Source organism: Rana temporaria, chromosome 2, assembly GCF_905171775.1.
Source record: "Rana temporaria chromosome 2, aRanTem1.1, whole genome shotgun sequence".
In the NCBI taxonomy this organism is placed as follows: Eukaryota; Metazoa; Chordata; class Amphibia; order Anura; family Ranidae; genus Rana; species Rana temporaria.
In genome coordinates this window covers 267,331,331-267,351,365 of record NC_053490.1, presented here as the reverse complement: position 1 = coordinate 267,351,365, position 20,035 = coordinate 267,331,331, and the positions used below count along the sequence as shown (strand labels likewise).

General features: G+C 40.7%; 1 protein-coding gene across 5 annotated transcripts in view; it reads right to left on the bottom strand.

Moving 5' to 3' along the window:
* Positions 1–20,035, bottom strand: part of BCAS3 (BCAS3 microtubule associated cell migration factor) — a 1,469,256-nt gene that overhangs the window by 109,050 nt on the left and 1,340,171 nt on the right. The window lies entirely within an intron of this gene.

Sequence of the window (20,035 nt, the reverse complement as noted above, 5' to 3'; positions counted from 1 at the left end):
TGTATCTCAGATACACTACGGCGCCGTAACTTAAAGCGTATTTCCCGTATTCTCAAAGAATTTGCGCCGTAAGTTATGGCGGCGTAGTGTAACTGTGTCGGCGTAAGGGCGCGCAATTCAAATGAATGAGATGGGGGCGTGTTTTATGGTAATATGTCTTGACCCAACATAAATGACGTTTTTTCTGAACGGCGCATGCGCCGTCCGTGGGGGTATCCCAGTGCGCATGCTCGAAATTAACCCGCAACAAGCCAATGCTTATGTCGTGAACGTCATTCTATGCAAAGCCCTATTCGCAAACGACGTAAAATTTTCAAAATGCGACACGGGAACGACGTCCATACTTAACATAGGATATGCCTCATATAGCAGGGGTAACTATACGCCGAAAAAAGCCTTACGGAAACAACGTAAAAAAATGCACTGGCCGGACGTACATTCGTGGATCGCCGTATCTAGCTAATTTGCATACTCAACGTGGAAATCGACGGAAACGCCACCTAGCGGCCAGCGTAAATATGCACCTTAGATCCGACGGTGTACTAAGACGTACGCCAGTCGGATCTAGCCCAGCTTCAGGCGTATCTTGTTTTGTGGATACAAAACAAAGATACGCCGGAGCAAACTAGAAGTTACGCGGCGTATCAATAGATACGCCAGCGTAACTTCTTTGTGGATCTGGCCCATAACTAAACTATATGCAGCAATTGTGCTGCCTTTGCTTATATACACAGATCAGCTATAACATTATGACCACTGCCAGGTAAAGTGAACAACATTGATTATCTCCTGACAATGGCACCTGAAAGTGAGTGGGATATATTAGGCAGCAAGTGAACATGTTGTCCCTGAAGTCGATTTGTAAAAAGCAGAAAAAATGGGCAAGTGCAAAGATCTGTGTGACTTTAACAAGAGCCAACTTGTTATGTCTTGACAACTGGCTCAGAGCAACCCCCAAACTACAGCTTTTGTGGGATGTTTCCGGACTGAAATGGACAGGACTTTTCAAAAGTGGTCCAAGGAAGGTAAACCAGTGAACCTGTGACAGGGTCATAGGCAGCCAAGGATCATTGATGCTCATAAGGAGCGAAGGCTGCTAGTGTAGTCTGATCCAATAGAAGAACTACTGTAGTTAGAATTGCTAAAAAAGTTAAATCTAGCTTTAATAGAAAGGTGTCAGAACATACACAGTATTGTGTGTTGAGAGCATCACAGTATGTTGTGTATGGGTCAGCGTAGCCACAGACTAGTTAGGCTGCCCATGCCGACACTTGCCCTCAGTCAAATGGGCAAATGAGCATCAGAACTGGAAGATGATGTCTTCAAGGTGTTGGGTTGACCTCCAAATTTTCCAGATCTCAATCCAATCGAGCATCTGTGGAATGTGCTGGAAAAACAATTTCAATCCGTGGAGGCCCCACCTAACAATTTACAAGACTTATGGCAGGTACACACGATCAGAAATTCTGACAAAAAAAATTTGATGTAAGCTTTTGGTAGAAAATTTCGACCATGTGTATGCTCCATCTGACTTTTGCTGTCGGAATTTCCGCCAACAAAAGATTGAGAGCAGGTCCTCTATTTTTCCGCTCGTCTTTATGCAATTCCGACGTTCAAAAAAACATGCATGCTCAGAATCAAGTAGAAGAGCCGAACTGCCTATTGAACTTCATTGATCTCGGCTCGTCATACGTCTTGTACGTCACTGTGTTCTTGACGGTTGGAATTTCTGCCAAGATTTATGTGACCGTGTGTCTGCAACACAAGTTTGAGCCAACATTACGTCAGAAAATATCCATGGTTTTCTTGACGGAACTTCCGCTTGTGTGTACGTGGCATTAAAGGGGGTTGCCCTGAGCCAGTTGCATGCATCATACATATTAGGGGGAGTACAACTGGGGGGATCCGTAGTGGAGAAGGATCTGGGAGTTTTAATAGATCATAAGCTCAATAATGGCATGCAATGCCAAGCTGCAGTTTCCAAAGCAAGCAAAGTCCTTTCTTGTATTAAGAGAGGTATGGACTCCAGAGAGAGATATAATTTTGCCCCTGTTCAAATCATTAGTAAGACCTGATCTGAAATATGCAGTTCAGTTTTGGGCACCAGTTCTCAAAAAGGATATTGGGGAACTGGAGAAAGTGCAGAGAAGGGCAACCAAACTGATAAGAGGCATGGAGGAACTCAGCTATGAGGAAAGATTGAAGGAACAGAATTTCTTCTCTCTTGAGAATAAGAGATTAAGGGGGGATATGATCCACATGTACAAATATATAAGGGGTCCATATAGTGAACTTGGTGTTGAGTTATTCACTTTATGGTCAACACTGAGGACAAGGGGGCACTCTTTACGTCTAGAGGAAAAGATATTTCACCTCCAAATACGGAAAGGTTTCTTCACAGTAAGATCTGTGAAAATGTGGAACAGACTCCCTCCAGAGGTGGTTATAGCCAGCTCAGTAGATTGCTTTAAGAAAGGCCTGGATACTTTCCTAAATGTACACAATACAACTGAGTAATAAGATTTGTAGGTAAAGTTGATCCAGGGTAAATCCTATTGCCTCTCGGGGATCAGGAAGGAATTGTTTCCCCTGCTGTAGCAAATTGGATCATGCTCTGCTGGGGGTTTTTGCCTTCCTCTAGAATAGATCAACTGTGGGTATGGAGTTGGGTGTATAGGATTGTACTATGTTTTTTATTTTTTTTGTGGTTGAACTGGGTGGACTGGTGTCTTTTTTCAACCTGACTCAGTGAGTGAGTGAGTGAGTAACTTGTATAGCGCAACAAATGCGAACTTAATCGCCTCAAGGCGCTTGCATCCAGTGTTGTCCCGATCCTTTAGAAGAGGTGGGTCTTTAGTATAACTATATAACTACTATTGGCTTGGTGCCAGATACCACAGGTTACCTTCAGAGGTCTAGTGAAGTCCATGCCTCAGTGGGTCAGGGCTGTTTTGGTGGCAAAAAAGAGGACCTGCTAAATATTAGGTGGGTGGTCATGTTATGGTGGGTGTATATTTTATATAATATTTTAAATGTTTCTGAAAATTCGAATTCCTGGGATATTTAAAAGTAATAAAAGTACAAAATTCAAAAACTGCAAGGGGATTGTAAGAACCTTGGGCAACCAGTTGCAGCCATATATTATTCTCTTAAATGTGGTAAACGGAAATATGATTGTTGCTACATTTTGTACACCATCACTGCATTTCGTGTTGACAAAGCCTCTCATTTAAATCCAGAAATTAATGGAACATTTTAAATCCTACATGAACAATGTAAAAAGAGGTAGCATTACAATTTGTTATAAGTGCACAAACCTGTGCAAAAACAATTTATATTTACAAATGATGGATTACAAACAACTATCTTTCGGGCCATTAACAAAATTACAAGAGGCAATAAATGGGATAAAATATTTGGTCTGTTTTAGGAAGCCAACCATAGTCATTTATATGCAATCAGCATGTTTATTCACTATATAAATGATATACTATGTAATTTTAAACAGCATGTTTATTCACTATATAAATGATATACTATGTAATTTTAACAGTAAAGACCAAACACTAAAGGCAGCATGGACTCAAGCAAGGTTAGTTCTGCTTTCACTCACAATTCTTTTTCGCAATTCTGTTTATTAAAGTTTTGTAGAAACACTACAGATAAAAGAAAATAAGACAATAAAGAAAAAAAAACTAACCATGTGTGGTAGCATACGCAGGGGAGCACTAGTCAGTATTTCACAATTACGTATACAAATAGAATTATGCCGCATACACATAGTCAGAATTTCCGACAACAAATGTTCGATGGGAGCTTGTTGTCGGAAAGTCCGACATTTACTGTCGGAATTTCCGCCAACAAAAATTTGAGAGCCGGTTCTCAAATTTTCCAACAACAAAATCCGTTCACGTAAATTCCGATCGTGTGTGGACAATTCCGACGCACAAAATTCCATGCATGATCTGAATCAAGTACGAGACAGAAGCACCCGGTTTAGTAAAACTAGCGTTCGTAATGGAGATAGTACATTCGTCAGGCTGTAACGGAATTAAAAGCACAAGGCTGAAAAGCGCGAATCCTCTCTCACCAAACTTCTACTAACACGACTGGTATTGAACTTCCCTTTAATAGTGCCGTCATACGTCTTGTACGTGACCGAGTTCTTGGCGTTCGGAATTTCTGACAACATTTGTGTGACCATGTGTATGCAAGACAAGTTTGAGCCAACATCCGTCGGAAAAAAATTCACAGTTTTGTTGTCGGAATTTCCGATCGTGTGTACGCGGCATAAGGGTAGGTTTGATCATAGTAGGTGTATGCTCATGTGCGAGGCTCATGCTAAGTTAAAAGAATATAGGGTATACATTAGATCGGTGGGGCCCAGTAGGTGGTCAGTGCCCCTAGATAACACTCCTGATTTCAGAGTTGAGGCAGTGTTTGTTTCACTGACAAATTTACTATAAGATTTGACATAGCAGAACAGTTGTATACATTTGCTCCCTCATACCAATGATAATACTGGAAAAAAAATCCAAATACGTTTACCAATTTTTTTTTCTTTGTCTTTATTGCAATTAATAATCAAAGATTATCTGTTTCCTACCAGTCATGTTCATAAATAACTGCGATACTTTGGGTGAATTTTGACATTGTTGTCCAGTACAAACAGCTCAGAACCGGTAACATTTACTACTCACCAAGCCCTTCCCCGTGTTTGTCAATATAAATGTTACCCGTAGATATTGGCAATGAGGGAGATTTCACCTAAAATTAAGCCTTCAATTCCACAAGTATGCAAACATAGTTGTACCTTTATCAGCTATTTCAGAGCAAATGTCTACTTTTTTATTAAAAGTTATCACCCAAGCCCTTATTTCCATCTCTAACTATGCATCTTGGCTACTGAGGTTACATCTACTGTACTGAAGAGAAAAGAGTGATATGTGACTGCCACAGAAATGGCAGAGGTGTCTTTAATGTTTGGGCTGCGATTGATTGATTTATTTTTTACAGATTGCGAACCAGTATTTAGTTTGTAAATAGTACACATATGGCAACAGTTTCTGTAAATAAAGGAGGAGGAAAGGATTGCCTTAAAGTGGATGTAAACCTCAGACATGAAATATGAACAAAGCACATCCTTCTATACATATCTCTGAGTGTGATTTCTTTCTGCTGCCTGGTTCCTCTGCTATCAGCATGCCTCTGGCAGCTTTTTCCAACACCAAGAGTTTAAATGGTGATGGGGAGGGAGCTGCAGCACTTAGCCTTTGACTGTTATCCACAGCTGTGCTTGTTCTCCATACTGTGTGAAGGGATTGCGTCCCTTCTCTCCAATCAGGACTCAGAGCTGTCAGCTGTGTGAATACTTCAGATCCCCATCCCCTGCTCCTAGAACTAAAGAGAAATCCTTCCTTCTGTGTGTTTTCAGAATGATCTACAGAAGAAATGGCTGCAGATACACAGATACCCTGAGTATCACCTAATGCTAGTCACTTCGCTGGGTACATGTAAGGGTTTACAACCACTTTAAAGAAGAATTCCAAGTTTGGATTATTATACAGTTACATTGGTCCAGCTGGGACTAATGGAACTAGGAAATTACCATACCTGGTCATTGAACTGGGAACTAGTAGACATGGCTACTCCAGTGATCTTCACTTCCTGTCCCGCGCCAAGTGGCAGCCCTGCTGCATGCTGAACACAGAAGGTCGGGTGCTCAGCATAGTTGTCATTCAAAAAAAGCTTTGTATTTTCTGAATGAATGCAAAGTGTTCCCTGATTGGACATAGTAGAGAGTGTCACCCAATTCTCCACCTTCTCTAATCAGAGAAAGGTGCCCATGCCGAGCCGAGATCACTGCAGTAGCGGTGTCTACTTCAGTGATTTCCAGCTTCCAGTGGCATTGGCATATGCATTGTTACATTGGCCAGGCTAGACCAATGTAACTATGTGTAAAATATAAAAACCTGGAATTCATTTTTAATTTTTAAGCACTGTTTAGAACCTGTTCGTTAACTCCTACTCAAGATCACTAGAAAAGCCAGGGTTGGGGCACATATATTCAGTATGTAATAAGTATTAATTTATATACACAAATACTACGTTCAGGGAAAACACTGGATGACATTTCTATACTGATCTAAAAAAAATATTCTCTTTAATTCTTTTACTGTTCTGGTAAGTAACTAAATGTTTTTCTGCCAACCAACAGAAAAAAGTACAAATGCCTGGGCGTCTCAAAGTTAAAAGTACATGAAACATGTCCTTGTTATCAGCCCCTTTGGTTTTCCCCTTTGATCAGCCGTCAGAAACTATCTACACTTGTACTCAGTGAATGTGCAGTTTCACCGCACACTCTCCGTCAATGACAGGTGGTAATAGAAAGGGTGAGAGACCAAGCCCTGCGGCAGGCGTCCCTTCCTCTGATAACATCCAAAGTAGTGGATGATAACTGTTCATAAACACTCGAACAGCCAGTTACTCCATACATCAGCAAAGAGGGCCAGATAATTCCAACTTAGAATGGTATGAGCACAGCACCAGACACAGGCCATCATGGATTTATATGGCCTGTTCCGCTTCGTTTTGGGCCCCAGAGTTTCATCAGTTGAGTTCAATCACATTGATGCATCTCTTGCTTTACTGCAGATCAAATTCCAGGCACTGCAGAGTCTTCCGCAGCAGAAAAAAGCCAAACTCTTGTGTGACATCTGCACTTGAACTTCCACCAACCCCTTCTGAACTTTCTGAAAAGTGTAATGAAACTTTAAGCCATTTAAAACCTCTCTGGATTTACCTCACTTCTAAAGACTTTTAATTTGACAGGCTAAATCTATCACTATAATGTTGTACAAATCACGGTTTATCTGTGAAGTGAGAACACGGTGACGCACAAAAGAATACAAGATCCATTTTTTCTTCTGCTGTTTTCATACAAGAAAAAAACTAGACAAAAGCCGTGTACAGTATTTAGCATCATTTCAGTCATGCAGAATATTTTTCACACCTTCCTGGATAAATAACTGTGTAAATAAGTGGAGTCTAGGTGGAGTTCACTCTGACAATTTTCTCACATTCCTTGACAGTAAATGAAAAGATTGATGAAAGATGCCTTCTTGACTTGTGTTATTCTGAAGAGAGATAAAGAAACAAAACTATTTTGTCTCTTGCAAGTAGACCTTTGAATAACAAAGAACGTGTTTTTTGAAGTTTTGCCAAACATGGATTCCCTGCATGTGTGAACAAACACTTTAGAAAGGGTCAATCTCTTGTTCCTGGGATACTTCAGTAAGCACAGAAAATACAAATAAAGTGTTACCAGTGTTTCAAGGTCTAAAATATTTTTTTTCTATCAACGTGTGAGGCGTGAATGTTAATGCATGTGTGGGTTCCAGGGATTACCCACATTGAAAGATTTTCCTTCTTGAGATTTACAAAGTCTTCTGTGCGCTTTTGTTTTATCTTTTGCTCTCTTTACACTCCCTTCTGTGGTTTGAGCAGATTTCAGGCACTCACGGGAAGGGCAACAGGCTATTATTGGTATAGTGCAAACAGGCCTGCTGCAGCATTACCAACTGAGCTAAAAGAGAACCAGTCACTGAAATAAGGGTGATCTAAACCCTTCCACTGAAATATTTCCCAAAACAGTTCTATATAAAGCATGCCACGAGTCATCTGTCACATTTGCTTGTGATCTCAACCAAGCTATCAAATGGTTGGTGTCATAACTGCTCACATGTGCAGCACCGTGGCAACTCACAACGTTTTAGGGTACTGTAGGAGTTGACATTAATTCCTGTTTGTTTTTCCTCCAAATAAGGTCTATGAAATAGTGTTAATTTCGATAAAATACTTTAGTGGTATCCAGATGGAGGAGTTATGCAAACAACATAAAAGCTGTGGCATCCAGACCATTTTCAACAACCTACAGTGGATAGAGGCACCAACACTGTCAGTAGTGAGAATACTCCAACATTGTCATTAGTCAGAATATACCAACATGGTCAGTAGTCAGGACACACCAACACTTTCACTAGTTAGAATACACCAACACAGCAAGTAGACAGAAGACACCCACACAGCGAGTAGACAGAATATACCAACACAGCAAGTAGACAGAAGACACCAACACAGCAAGTAGACAGAAGACACCAACACAGCGAGTAGACAGAAGACACAACACAGTGAGTAGACAGAAGACACCAGCACAGCGAGTAGACAAAAGACACCAACACAGCAAGTAGACAGAAGACACCAACACAGCGAGTAGACAGAAGACACCAACACAGCAAGTAGACAGAAGACACCAACACAGCAAGTAGACAGAAGACACCCACACAGCGAGTAGACAGAAGACACCAACACAGCAAGTAGACAGAAGACACCAACACAGTGAGTAGACAGAAGACACCAACACAGTGAGTAGACAGAAGACACCAACACAGCGAGGAGACAGAAGACACCAACAGTGCCAGTAGCCAGAATTCACTAAAAAGGTCAGCAGTCAAAATGTCCGCCTCTGGTCATTCTCTGTGAGAACTGGTACAATTTTTGCATGAAGAGTGGTATCAGATTCCATTATCCACCATCCTAGACTTATATTTGTTGATTCCCAGAAGAGTTTAGGCCGGTTTGGATGCCAAAGGCAGTCCAACACCATATCAGGGAACTATTTTGTTCTTTTACCTGGTGTTTCCATAATGTTGTCCAAGCCCTGTACAATGGCACTTATTTCCAAAAGTGATCACCTGTTTAAAGTGACGCTTCGCTTGTTTTTTTTCCCCTCTTATCTTCCATTACAGATTGCAGCCCAGACCTTGTTGGTATTCTCTTTGGGGAGCGCTTCTCTTGTTTATTTCCCTTCCTAAAGTGATAAATGTACCTATTCTGAGGAACATTTTGCTGATATATACAGTGACTTGTGTTAATAGTACAAGTTAGAGGATAATAAGGTACCAAAAAAAAGTTTATTAATGCAGAAAACTCAACTATATTGTAGCAACACATGATCCTGTGTATTATTAAAGTTGTAGAAATAACTTAATTTCAAGTTTTACTCCACAATTTATAGTTGCATTGAATGATTTACCATAAAATAGGTTTCACTGGGTATGCTTGGCAAAGCTGGGAATCATGGAATTCTTGTACAATATACTTTGGTTTACATCCATTATATAAAACTATACTATAAGGCTGGGTTCACAGCGCAGCACGCTCCGGCTCACAGCAGGAGTCTGGTGCGTCTCCATTCACCATTTTAGGTCTGTGTTCAATCCAAATTTTGGGCTGAATTCAGACCTAAACCAGACCAAAAAGACGCACAGGGCTCCTGTGCAATTCACACTGGAGCCGCTGTGGAGATGTGTGAAACGCCCCCCAAAGGAGCTGGTCACAATTTCCTGCTATGCAAATTGGATGCGGGGAAACCCGCATCCAGCTTGCAATAGTGTTAACCCAGCCTTACTGTTTTTCATTTCACAACTCTTTTTTTGCTTTGTTTTGCATATGCAGCTATAGACAACATTGTAGCTAGTTATTTGTCATTTTCCCTTGCCTTTCAGTGCAGGAATCTTGGGCCACAGCCAGGCGGCGCAACTTAACTTTTCCCATTTAAGTTACACCGCCGCAAATTTCCCAAGTTAGTGCCCGATCGACAAAGCACTTACCTGGAAATTTGCAGCGGTGTAACTTAAATCCGTCCGGCGCAAGGCGTGCCCAATCTAATGGGGCGAGTCCCATTTAAATTAGGCACGCTCCCGCGCCGGACGTACTGCCCATGCTCCGTCGGGTAAATTACCCGACGTGCATTGCGCTGACGTCGCACCGACGTCATTTGCTTAGACGTTAACGTAAATGGCGTCCAGCGCCATTCACGGACGTCTTACGCAAACGACGTTGAGGTTTAAATTTTGAAGCGGGAACGACGGCCATACTTACCATGGCTTAGTCAAATAGGACTCAGCCCTAGTTTTACGCGACGTAACTCGATGGAAACTACGTAGATTTAGATCGACGGGCCGTTCGGGGATGGGGACGCCCATACTTACCATGGCTTAGTCAAATAGGACTCAGCCCTAGTTTTACGCGACGTAACTCGATGGAAACTACGTAGATTTAGATCGACGGGCCGTTCGGGACGTTCGGGGATCGCCGTAAGTCTTCATTTGCATATTCTACGCCGGCCGCAATGGCCTCGCCACCTAGCGGCCGGCCTAGAATTGCATCCTTAAGATCCGACAGTGTAATTCAATTACACCTGTCGGATCTTAGGGCTAGCTATGCGTAACTGATTCTAAGAATCAGTCGCATAGTTAGAAACAGAGATACGCCGTCATATCAGTAGATACGCCGTCGTATCTCGTTTGAGGATCTGGCCCCTTGTGTTAATTTCCCACAAAGGACAATATCTGCAATAAGATTTTGGTCTACCTAGGTTTGCATGGGATTCCTCCAGATGATCTGGTTTTCCACCACAATTCAGCCCAGGTTCACACTGGGCTTCGGGAGTGAAGCCGTGCGAGTTCAGCTGAATTCGCACAATTTCACTCCCGCTGGAAGTCCCAATTTCGACTGCGATTTAAGAGACATCTGTGCAGGTTTCTGCACAGATGTCAATGTAAATCGCGGCCCGAAATCACAAAAAGTAGTACAGGAACTACTTTTAGAACTCGGTGCAGCGCCGCACCGATTAGGATGGTGTCATTGCCGACAATTGCTGGCAAATGCTGTCGATTTGAGATGCGATTTGACATGTGAAATCGCATCTCAAATCCTACCAAATCATACCCAGTGTGAACCTGGGCTCAAAGACAGACTGATTAACTGGCTTTGTTCTACTTATAAGGGGCTTTAATATGTGGGTGCTCATGTATAACTATGGCAGGGACATTAGGTTGTAAGCTCCATCAGAAAAAAGGCCTGATGTGGCTTGTTCAATACTCTCTGTAAAACTGAAGAAATGTTATAAAAATACATTTAAAATACATCTAGTGCAATGACCACTGCAGAAAACCATGCAACAGCTATCTTTAATCCTCCTCCCAGTACACATCTACAAAACTTCTCTGTTAAGTTTTAACATGGACTCATTGATTGCCCCTGTGTATTTGCTGGCATACTTTTTAACATCCATTGGCAATTATAATTTGTCTTTCAGTGTGATTAGCATGATATATGAAAAGAAAAAGTATAGTACAACAAATATAACACTGGAATACAAAGAATACTGTACAGAGAAAAACTAGAGATTGATTCCCTCAAGTAGTATATTAGTACTAGGGCAACAACAGATGCAGTGTTCTCAGTTTCTGGTATTATGTTTGCCAATGAGATCAGATTTTTAAAACACATTTTGTTTTACAATGGTAAAATTGGGTTCTGTGATCAGCATTCTAAATGTACCCTGTCTATTCATAAACTTGTCATGTCTGTTTTAAATAAATTGGGCAATCTAAAGTGCTCCTGGCCATTTTTCTTTCTTTCTTATGTGGTCCTGCCCTGCCTACACTTGGACCAAATATAGGAAAGTGGCCCATTTTTGCTTCTCTAGGTTTAGAACACAGGCTGAATGCATTTCCATACAGCCTTGGTATAATAGGTCATATGACACAAGAACATTTCCACATGGTACAATATGATGTCACAATGGGATCTGCCAAAACCTTATTTAGTTCAGGAAAACCTTTATTCTTTATTTCATTATTTAGTTTAATCACAAGTCAGAAATCTTGTCGACAATTTCAGTAAATAAAATATTAAAATATATATAAATATCTAAAAAAAATCTCTCTGATGTTTTTAAAATGATTATTTATATAAGTTATTGAACTGTTCGGGATTGTGTGCAGGGACTCTGATTTGTCAATAGGCAGCTCATCAGTGCACTTTTAAGAAGAAAGAGAGTGGAAAATGGCTTAGCTATGTATTACATTATCATGCCCTTCTAAAGCAAAAAGAATGCCCAGAAGGAGAATGGCAAAAAAGAATAATGTTAGTTAAGTATATGCACAGATTAAAGGGATTACCAAACTTTGACAAAGTGCAGGCTCGTAAGGGTGTGTTTACTGACAAACTGCTGAAACCTTCCTGACAGCTATAAATTGAATTTTGATATTGAACTTTCTTTTCAACTTTCTGCCTTATAACTAGAGCCAACATTCACAAAACTTTGCCCATGATAAAACGTGTTGAAAATTTTCACCATTGCATATACATATATAAATATATCGGATATCTGATGGAATCTAATCCGATTGAATTTTTTCAAAGGATATCCGATAAAGCTGACTTTCATCAGTCTTGCCTACACACCATCAGTTAAAAATCTGATTGTGTCCAACGCGGTGACGTAAAACACTACAAAGTTTTTTCTATCGGTTTTTTAACCATAAGAAAATTTTAAAACAGGTTCTATTTTTTTTCACTGATGGATAAAAAAACGATGGGGCCCACACACGATCGGTTCGTCCGATGATAACGGTCCGTTTTCATCAGATAAACCGATCGTGTGTACAGGGCTTTAGGCTTTTTTTCTTTTCTTTCACCTGGTGATCTGGCCTGTAAGTCTGTTCTTTGTCAAAAGAACAAGCTCTCCTGCAGATAAAACACTTAGGCCCGGATTCACAGACACTGGCGCATATTTATGCCGCCGTAGCGTATCTCCTTTACGCTACGCCGACGCAGCGCAGAGAGGCAAGCACTGAATTCACAAAGCACTTCTTCCCAAATCTGGGTTTCTCAGGCGCAAGTCGGCGTAAGTGGAAGTGGGCGTGAGCCATGCAAATGAGGCGTGACCCAATGCAAATGATGGGCCGAGCGCCAGACAGATATGTATCGCCAACTGCGCATCCAGTCTTAGTGCGCATGCTCACAATCACGTCGGAACAACTGCCTAAGATACGTCGGATCACTGCCTACGGCGTGAACGTAACCTACGCCTAGTCATATTCACGTCCTACGTAAACTACGTAAAATATGTCGGTTTGTGTTCCCTGGTGCAGCCCTTTGCATGGATGCTGCTGAGTTACACCTCCTTTATGGGGCATAACTTTACGCCGGACGTATGACTTTACGCGCACTGCGTCGGACGGACGTATGTTCGTGAATCGGCGTATCTCCCTCATTTGCATATGTGAATAGAAAATCAATGGGAGCGCCAAATACGTCCAGCGTAAATATGCGCCCACTCTAAGCCGGCATAGGCAAGTTACGTCGGTCGGATGAAGCCTATTTTCAGGCGTATCTTAGTTTCTGAGTCCGGCGCATAGATACGACGGCGCATATTTGCACTTACACTGCGTATCTCGAGATACGTCGGCGCAAGTGCTTTGTGAATCCGGGCCTTAGATGGTTGAGACAAACTATTACCACTGAGAGGGGTGCTTACATTTATCAGCTTGTATTTATGTATACAAAACCTTTTACCCCAAAAGAAAAGAACTGCTACTATAACTGCTTGTGTAACTGCAGTGTGAGTTAGGGGTTGGCTTTAGTTTTTTAGTGTATCTAAATCTGCTAATAATTTGAACACTGCGCTCCCCCCAGACTGATCATGCTCCTATCCAAATGTGACCCTGTGCTCCTTCATCTAGAGTGGAGGCACTTTAATACAGGAGGTGTGTTACTGGTCAGATCACCAGGTTAAAAAAGAAGGAAAAAGCTCACAAAAACAAATGCAGCCACTAAATCTATATCTAATAATTTGTTAGCTGCAATATACAGTGGGTATAGAAAATTATCTCCCCCCTTTAAAATAATTAAATTTTGTTGCTTTGCCTTAAATAAAGACAGACACAGTTTTTGTTTTATCCAGCTGTATTTACCAGTGCAACTTATACCATCCAAGTGAAAAATATGACACCAACATGTCAGAAAAAATAATAATTCAAACACATATTTACTGAGTTGGAAAAAGGATCACCCCCCTTATGTCAGTATTTTGTTGAACCACCTTTTGCTTTAATTACAGCTTTTAGTCTGTTGGGATTTGTCTCTACTAACTTTGCACATCTAGGCCCGGAATCTCAGTGGAGATATGACGGCGAATCTCCAGATACGCCGTCGTATCTCTGCGTTGTGCCGTCGTATCTATGCGCCTGATTCTTAGAATCAGTTACGCATAGATATCTGTTAGATCCGACAGGCGTAAGTCTCTTACGCCGTCGGATCATAACTGCATTTTTACGCTGGCCGCTAGGGGCGTGTACGCTGATTTACGTGTCGAAATATGTAAATGATCTAGATACGCGAATTCCCGAACGTACGCCCGGCCGACGCAGTAAAGTTACGCCGTTTACGTTAGGCTTTTCCCGGCGTATAGTTACCCCTGCTATATGGTGGCGTAAGTGCGGCGTAACAATGTTAAGTATGGCCGTCGTTCCCGCATCGAAATTTGAAAAAGTTAAGTCGTTTGCGTAAGTTGCTTGTGAATAGGGCTGGACGTCATTTACGTTCACGTCGAAACCAATGACGTCCTTGCGGCGTACTTTGGAGCAATGCACACTGGGAAATTCCACGGACGGCGCATGCACTGTTCGGGAAAAACATCAATCACGTCGGGTCACAGAAGATTTACATAAAACACGCCCCCCTGATCCAAATTTGAATTAGGCGGGCTTACGCCGGCCGATTTACGCTACGCCGCCACAACTTACGGAGCAAGTGCTTTGAGAATACAGCACTTGCCCGTCTAAGTTGCGGAGGCGTAACATAAATCAGATACGTTACGCCCGCACAAAGTTAAGCGATCGTACGAGAATCTGGCCCCTAGACTTTGCAATATTTGACCACACTTCATTGCAGAACTGCTCAAGTTCAGTTAAATTTGATGGTGACCATTTGTGGACTGCAGTCTTCAAGTCATTCCACAGATTTTCAGTGGGGTTTAAATCCAGGCTCTGACTAATGCCGCGTACACACGGTCGTTTTTTGTGAAAAAAAAAAACATCGTTTTTTCTCATGAAAAAAAAATACGTTTTTCAAACTTCATTTTAAAAAACGACGTTGCCTACACACCATAGTTTTTTCAAAATGCTCTAGCAAAGCGCGGTTACGTTCAGCACGTACGGCGGCACTCTGTTCCATTCAAGCTCGCATCATAACTTGCTTCTGAGCATGCGCGGGTTTAAAAACATTGTTTTAAACGTCGTTTTAGCCTACACACGGTCATTTTTTATGACACAAAAAACAACGTTTTGTAAAACGACATTAAAAATTTAAGCATGCTCGAATTTTTGTTGTTGTTGTTTTTCAGAAGACATAAAACGCCGTTTTCCCCACACACGGTTATTTTAAATGACGTTTTTAAAAATGACGCTTTTTTCATCACAAAAAACGACCGTGTGTACGCGGCATAAGCCTTGCAAGGGCATTTACCGTTTTCCCCTTCATTTGATTTTGAGGCCAAAGAATTAAATTTTAGTCTCATCTGACCATAACCCCTTTTTTTGCATGTGGCCTCAGAATCTTCAAAGTGCATTTAAGGTGGTCACATGATGCTAAAATTTAATTATTTGGCCTCAACACTAAACTAAATGTGTGACTGAAATCCAGTAGAGCCGCCATCCAAATAACACAATTTCTACAGTAAAGTATGGAGATGGAAATATCCTGTTATGGGGGTGTTTCTCTGCAGAGTACTTACCCTCAAATTCTGCTGCCCTCTGCCATTAGGTTGACAATGGAAAGAAGGTTTACCTTCCAACATGACAATGACTCAAAGCACACAGAAAACAATTCAACAGTGGTTGAAGGGTAAAAAAGGTGCATGTCCTTGTATGACTTAGTCAGAGTCCAGACTTCAACCCCCATTGAAAATTTGTCACCATCAAATTTAACTGAACTTGCACAGTTCTGCAAAGGTGTCATAACAGTAATAACTAAAAGTTAACACTAAGAAGGGGTTTATGCTGCACTATTATGACTTTGGAGAACAACAATCTTCCTGTTTACATTTTTTCAGATGTCTTTTTTTGTTTTATTCAGCCAAATATGGCAACTGCCAAAATTAAAAAGTAAAAAAAAATCCCACCCAACTCAATTTAAGTTCTACATAGTATGCTGCCTACTTGCTTCGGATTGATCATCAAGTCTTAATGGTTGGCGATGGGCTTCTTTTTTGTTTGTTCCTGTGTAAGTTCTTCTCCATCTCTAACACAGAGACAACAAGACATTTCTAGTAGGTGAATTTAAGAATACACAGCCTGTCATTTTTTACATGGGTAAGAATTAGGCTTCCTAGCTTTCCAGGTTAAAGCTAAGAGAATTTTAAGCCTGGGTTTAGGCAGGTGGGAAGGGCATATTCACTGTATGCAAATTCTCTGTTCTGATTGGTGTATACATTTAGATTTGGCCAGTGTTTAAAAAAATCCTAAAATAACATGATTAGTGCACCATTCAAGTTTTACCTACGTCAAGGTTTCCCTATGACATGATGCAAACCAGTCACTATTTTATAGCTTGACATCTGTTTGGATGCAATCATTATGTTTACCTGTACAATTCTTTTTCTAGTTTGCAGCTGTACACATGTGTTTCTAAACCAGCAAATAAAGGCTCACTCTGGCACTGGTAGAGGGGCTTTCACCGTCATTGTTTTGGCATCACTCTACTTAAATATCTCAAGGCTCATTGCATCTCAGGTCAAGTAGCATAAACATTTGTGGCTAAGTGTAAGAAGGAAAATAAATTGATCTTAGGTCCCACAAACAATTAGGCAGGAAATGTGACTTTTATTTGACACTTTAAGTGAACTCTTAATAATTTTCACCATAAAAGATATTTATAGTTAAATGGCTATTTCATCTCAAAAGAAGGGAGGGAAAACCATGCAAATAACATGACAAGAAATAAAACTAAAACACAGAAAAATATTTGGCTATAAAATAATTAACAGAAAGGAAGCAATATGAGGAGTATCCAAAGTGACACTCTAGCCAAAGATTTGTTTTTGTTCACTTTTGCATGTGGAGGGGAAGAGTTCTTCACTGTGGCGCTGTCATCGATCGTGTGATCCCTTTTATAGGGGGACACAATCGATGACGTCACACCTACAGCCACACCCCCTACAGTTGTAAACACACTTGAGATCACACATAACCCCATCAGCGCCCCCTGTGGTTAACTCCCAAACTGCAATTGTCATTTTCACAATAAACAATGCATTTTAAATGTATTTTTTGCTGTAAAATGACAATGCTCCCAAAAATGTGTCAAAATTGTCCGAAGTGTCTGCCATAATGTCGCATATACGAAAAAAAAACGCTGATCGCCGCTATTAGTAGTACAATTTTTTTTTTTTATAAAAATGCAATAAAACTATCCCCTATTAAACGCTTATTGCGATTTTTTTTACCAAAAATAGGTAGAAGACAACGTATCGGCTTAAACTGAGGAAACATTTTTTTATATATATTTTTCAGGGATATTTATTATAGCAAAAAGTAAAAAATATTGCATTTTTTTCAAAATTGTCGCTCTATTTTTGTTTATAGCGCAAAAAATGAAAACCGAAAAAGGTGATCAAATACCACCAAAAGAAAGCTCTATTTGTGGGAAAAAAATTACGCCAATTTTGTTTGGGAGCCACGTCGCACGACCACGCAAGGATGTGAATCTGAGGATCTGAAAAAAATAATTGGCCTAGGCTATAAGAAGATTGCCAAGACCCTGAAACTGAGCTGCAGCACGGTGACCAAGACCATACAGTAGTTTGACAGGACACGTTTGCCTCAGAACAGGCCTCGCCATGGTCGACCAAAGAAATTGAGTGCACCTGCTCAGTGTCATATCCAGAGATTGTCTTTGGGAATTAGATGCCACACACAGCATCAAATTGGTCTGCATGCCTGTAGTCCCTGAAGGAAGCGTCTTCTAAAGATTATGCACAAGAAAGCCCACAAACAGTTTGTGGAAGACAAGCAGACTAAGGACATGGATTGCTGGAATCATGTCCTGTGGTCTGATGAGACCAAGATAAACTTATTTGGTTCAGATGGTGTCAAACGTGTATGGCGGCAACCAGGTGAGAAGTACAAAGACAAGCGTGTCTTGTCTACATTCAAGCATGGTGGTGGGAGTGTCATGGTCTGGGGCTGCATGAGTGCTGCCGACACTGGGGAGCTACAGTTCATTGAGGGAACCATGAATGCCAACATGTACTATGACATACTGAAGCAGAGCATGATCCCCTCCCTTCGGAGACTGGGCCAAAGGTCAGTATTCCAACATGATAACGACCCCAAACACATTTCCAAGATGACCACTGCCTTGCTAAAGAAGCTGAGGGTAAAGGTGATAGACTGGCCAAGCATGTCCCAAGACATAAACCCTATTGAGCATCTGTGGGGCATCCTCAAATGGAAGGTGGAGGAGTGCAAGGTCTCTAACATCCACCAGCTCCGTGATGTTATCATGGAGGAAGAGGACTCCAGTGGCAACCTGTAATGCTCTGGTGAACTCCATGCCCAAGAGTGTTAAGGCAGTGCTGGAAAATAATGGTGGCCACACAAAATATTGACACTTTGGGCCCAATTTGGACATTTTAACTTAGGGGTGTACTCAAAGAGGTGGTATATCAACAAATGGGCTACAGGAAGGTAAGTATGGTGCCTTGCATATAACAGACATGATTTATTTATGCTTTATTTATTACAGACATGTTTTATTTATGATTGTTTCTATATGTTACAGCCTGCCCTTGCTCATAGAATTAATAAACAGGCATGTATCTGTAATAGTAAAAACAAACAACTTCAATGGCACTCAGCAAACTCCTCAGGGATAGACAAAACTCAACGTTGGCTGCAAGACTAGTCCATCTACGAGGGGCTTTAGGATTTTGTTTTGCAATATTTAGTCGAGTGGCCCTGTTATAGGTAGCATAACTAACTCTTTTAAAAGCTGAGGACATTGTTTCTCACCCAGGCTATCATTTGGATCAGAAGACACCAATCAATAGCCCTAATGTTTGTTTTTTCCATTAATGTCTCCTCATACTCAATGCTATGTGGAATTCTCTTGGCGCCATACAAACAAACCATATTAATTAGAATGGAATTATTGCACAAGCAATAGATTCTGGTTTAGCATGAAGATCAAATGCATGTGATCATGGTAACTGATGGAAATATGACATAAAACAAAATAGGGAAGATAAACACAATGGGTTTTTCTCTGTCTGGCTGCAAGGAAGGAGACACTGTACATAGAAAACAATAAGAAAAGGAAAATAAATCATGACTCTTGAGAGGGTCATTTTAATTTATCATACTTTACCAATTTAATCTTCATCACGGCTAATGGCTACAACTTTCAGGCTATGTCATTAAACCTTGATTAAAACTTAATGTGAAAGAAACAAAAGGCAGATCAATGGAAGGAAGGCCTTTTATTAGATTCTCCTAAGCACACGGAATTCAGCTGTATGATCCAATTCTATTAACATAGTTCTATACCTGTTATAGGTGCAAGTTCAAGTGACCACTTCTTTTTTTTTTAAGATACTAAATTAAATTACGGTATATATTTTTAAGATTATAGCCTACAAAAATCTTAAGTGAAAGCAATGTTATTCAAGAATAGGTAAATTACTACATCAGTATGAATATTGCTTTTGAGTGTCTTGCGTTCCTTGGTTTAAGAATGGTGACGGAAGTCAGACATTCATATATCAGATAATGGCATCTTCGTTAGATGAACCAAACTATATATATCATACAGCCCAACATTTACAAGCTATGTAGGAATACATAACTAATTCATAATAATTATAAGTGTACCCTAAAAGTATTTACTTTGCCACTAGAGATAATTCTAATGCTCTAGAAAGCCACAATCATAATCCTTTCGAAAATAATTGTGAGAGACAGAGCAGACTCATTAAGGAGTGAGGGTGGGAGGGGCCGTTTGGTAGACGTGCATATCAGTTTAGGATTTTTATTTTATTAGCATATAAGCATAAAGTGGGCCATTTTTTATATGTAAACACTTTGGGTCAGATTCACAGCAGAAATACGCCGGCATATTTTCAAAT